Below are 4738 nucleotides of genomic sequence, written 5' to 3' on the forward strand. Positions count from 1 at the left end.
GTTTTTCTGAATTAATTAGCTAATTATCTCAGGATTCTGAGATAAGGTTTTATGGAATAAAAATTCTGCTGTTATTCTGAATTAATCAGCTAATTAGCTCTGAACTTGAGATCAGTTTTAATGGCAAAATTAAATTCATCGCGGTTCTGAATTTCTGAGAGTAAATTATTTCAGAATTCGTATAAGTTTTGATGGCAAAAAATTATAAGCCGTTTTTCTGAACTAACAATAAAATTATCTCACTTCTGAGATACGTTTCATTGCAAAAAATATTTTACTGTTTCTCTGAATTTACGAGATACCTCAAAATCCCAAGAGAAGCTCTATTTCATTGAAGCAAACGTGTTTCACCTGTTAAATTTAATCCAGTTAGATTTTGGTTTATGCTTGTGATATTGGGAGGTATTCATGTCCTTAGGTAATATTGATGGCATTGTTATTAGTTTGTCGACTTGGAGCACCTCAGGACTTTGATTGTTCGGACGGAAAGTCTGTTCTGATGTTCTGATCTGATGTTCGGATGTTCTGTTCATATGTTCTGATCTGATGTTCTAATGGGATGTCCTGATCTGATGTTCTGATCTGATGTTCTGCTGTTCTGATGTTCTGATCTGATGTTCTAATGGGATGTTCTGATCTGATGACATTGCAGATCCAGGAGGGTGAAGCCCTCTCTGAGCAGCGATGTGTTTAATGTCCACGTCCGGGTGAGGGTTAAGCTTCCCCTTCACCTATAGTACAACGCTACTGCGGCGGATATCCATGAAACATTGTTTTCATTGTTTCGTGCTCATAACAGTTAGACAACGAAGATAGTAAAAAGGTATCATAAAGTTGGCGTGTATCATAACCATGGGGATAACATGCCCCCCCTTTCCTAAATCTATCAGCCCTAAACGCATTGTTTTAAATCAGTGTTTGGTTTCCATCAGAAACAGTGGGCTCACTTACTCTTTAAGATAATGAGAGCTTCTCTTGGGATTTTTTGGTAACTCATTAATTCAGAAAAACAGCCGAGATGGGTAATGCTTTATATTAAGGTCCTTGTAATAAGTCTTAGTTAATAGGTAATAAGACCCCTATTAAATACTTACTAGCATTAATTTGTGTTAATAAGACTATAAGTGTTAATGATAACATAATAATCATGTTTATTGTGACATTATGAGACTATTATAAGCACTTATAAGAAACTTGTTAACTATTTATTGATCGCTTCATAGCATTAATAATAGTCTTATGAGTTTCTTATAGTTGTTAATAAACACATTAAAAACCCATCTATTGAGTCTAACTTATCGATTATGTCATTGTTAAATCTTTACTAAGGTGTAACAATGTTTATTAAGGTTAATAAATCCTTTATTAAACTGCTAATTATGCATTTTGCTGGTACGGGATCTAAAGCGGGAACACTGCTTATTAAGGTCAAAAAGTCCTTTATTAAACAGTTAATTATGCATTTTGCAGGTACAGGATCTAAAGTGGGAACAATGCTTATTAAGGTTAATAAGTCCTTTAATATACACTTATAATCAGTTAATGAGTTCTACATGTTGTCAAGGTTGATGAGAGAAACGACATACTGTTAATACAAAGTTATGGCGGTGAAGCACAAAAACACACTTTAAGACAGCTCTTTTGAAAAAATAATAATAATTTGAAGAACTTCAGAACTTTAATGAAAAATAATCTTGAACATCAACATTTCAATAAAACAGATTCAGATGAATCCCAGTCTGACATCTCCATTTTTTATTTAACCTTTAATTAACCAGGAGAAAAACAAAAAGGGGGATGGTTGAGTATTCTTCTGGCTGGTCTTTCTTGTTACTGTATAAAGAAAGACAAATAACATCAACCCCAATAGACAGTTAGCAGACAGGTTACAATAATCAATTAAGCCGTTTAGACATGGATTCATGACACAACTGTTAGAATTAGATACGTTTGGTTACCTAGTTTATTATGATAGCTTAAGCTAAACGTTAGCTCAACATGAGCACGTCAAAGCCTCTGAAAGAAAGTAATGCAAGCAAAAAAAGTTTGTTAGAACCAGCTAACATTACTATAGCAATACATTCTTAAACTTACCAGACGGGTCGTCCTCCAGTTCAGACCTTTTCCTCTCATCCATGTTTTCTGTGCTTGTGCCTATCTTTTGACTGTCAGTTGTTGGTTTTGGGTGCTGATGATTCCGACATGTTTTCCAAATGTTCGAACACTTGATGTTGAACACATATGCGGCACAAAACAGATCACACTCACTCAACATGTGCGGTAGTAAGACTCAATAAATGGGTTTGTAATGCTTTTATTAACAACTATAAGAAACTCATAAGACTATTATTAATGTTATTAAGCAATCGATAAATAGTTAGCACATAAAAGTATTATAATCTCGCAATAAACATGATTATTATGTTATTATTTACACTTTTATATAGTCTTATTAACACCAATTAATGTTAATACGCATATAACAAGGGTCTTATTAGCTATTAACTAAGGCTTAATACAAGGACCATAATATAAAGCGTTACCCAGAATTGTGATTCCATAAAGCCTTATCACAGAGTTCTGAGATAATTATGTTGTTGATTCAGAAAAACAGAAAAAAATTATTATTAAGAGCAGAATTGATTTTATCAATTGAATGCATTAAAGTAGTAAACCTACTGGAAAGAGTCAGATAAAAAGGGTAAGCTAAAACAATAAATCAGTTTAGTTCGTAAATCACAAATATAATTAAAGCTGCTTTAATCCCACACCCACACTGAAGTCCTATGTGGCAATTTGTAGTGAATCCCGGTCATGGTTTAAGAGTAGATGCCCCCTTTTGTGCCCCCTTTAAAAAAGAGAAAAAATGAAAATTCACCCGGTGACATTTGTGGCGCTTCATTCACCACACCTCTCAAGGGGGTGCGATATATGTGGCTATATATGCCAAGGCCCCGAACCTTCTTGAGCAGACTTGTGATTTATCGAAGATGTTTGCTCATTTAAATATTAACTCATCGTTCTTATTTTAGAAGAATCTGTACAAGAGTTTGAGTCAGGCACTCCGTATAGCATGTATACCACATTTAGGGCCCTATTTTAACGGTCTGAAACGCAAGTGGGAAGCGCAAAGCGCAAGTAGCTTTGTGGGCGGTTCAACGGCGCTATCGCTATTTTACAGGCGGATAAATGACGCTTGCGCCGTGGCGCAAGTGTCAAAAGGGTTGGTCTGAAGCAGCCTAATTACCCGTAGGTGTGGTTTGGGCGTAACGTGCAACAAACCAATGAGAGTGCCAGCTCCCATCCCCTTTAAGAGCCATGAGCGCATTTGAATCGGACGAGTTGATATTTTGACAGCGTCTGCAGTCTCCGATGAGACAGATGCACATGAATTTCAAACTGCAAATGGCTTAGTTTATTGCCAAATAATATGGCCTAATTCACACATGGAATAAGGGGTTTTCTTCCACAACTTCAGAAAAGAGTCCTCAAATAAATTTTGGCAAAGAAAACGTATGATAGGCTATAACATATGATATGTGGTAACTGTGTGTGACCGTGGCAAGAATTTGTTAGATGTCGACAACGCCACCTAGGGGAGGGGATACCCCAGGACCAGAACTGTGCTAGCTAACACGTGCTATAGCCACCCCCGAGACGCTTCAAAAGCTTTAGGCAATACAAGTTCGTACAATCTGGGCCAGAGACTTGAATTCAAATGAATATAATTTATTAGAACTACTGGATACTAATTACACACAAGATGTACACAATAAATGTAGCAGACTGGACGAATAAATGAAAAGAAATGAAAAGAACCGACAAATTAAACAAACAAAAGCATAAAGTAGCATGCAGGTCAAGCAGAGAAGATGGGCAGCACACCACTGCGTAGCATTAACCTATAAAGCAAAGAAAATAGAATGCGCATGCAGGTCAGCAGAGCCAGGAGACGCACAACACTGCATAACCACATTAGCACATACAGTAAACAGCATGCCATGCGGGGCAGGCAAGGCAGACGGGCAGCACACCACTGCGTAGCTGAATACCATAAAACAAAGAAAACAATAGAATGCGAATGCAGGTCAAGCAGAGCCAGGAGACGCACAACACTGGACAACCACGTTAGCACAAACAGTAAGCAGCATGCCATGCAGGGCAGGCAGGGCAGACGGGCAGCACACCACTACTTAACTGAATAAACATAAAACAAAGAAAACAATTAAGTGCGCATGCAGGTCGTCATGCATGTGAGAGTTAATTTGTGGCGCAACAGAACAGCAGCCCTTCGGTGACGTCGGGGTAATTGGCCACGATCCACTTCAAGGCATGGGGCCGATGAATGCCTCCGTTTGGAACCGCCGGTCATGGAGAGCGAAGTCGCAGCTCATCTACGGCTAACAGCACAACCGGAGAAGGGTTAGCCTTTGGTTTACATACGTTGACTGATGAGAATAGTAAATTAATAGCAGCCTACCTCCAGGTGATCCCAAACCAGCACCTAATTCGCAAGCAACCAACTTCCAGCCTACGCCACCGAGTAATGGACGCCCCGGAGGCAAAACAACGGGTAGGACATATCCTTCCCGATGACGTCCACCAACCTTATATTAAAATAAAGGCCGCCTCCCTAATCAGGATGGCTATGGCTCGCCCAATCATACTCCGAGACCAGCCAGAGGTATAGCTCAACCTGCCACATTCTACCCCCCCCTTTTTGAGTCGTCGCCCCGAC

The sequence above is a fragment of the Gadus morhua genome, chromosome 1 (genome assembly GCF_902167405.1).
Source record: "Gadus morhua chromosome 1, gadMor3.0, whole genome shotgun sequence".
Lineage (NCBI taxonomy): Eukaryota > Metazoa > Chordata > Actinopteri > Gadiformes > Gadidae > Gadus > Gadus morhua.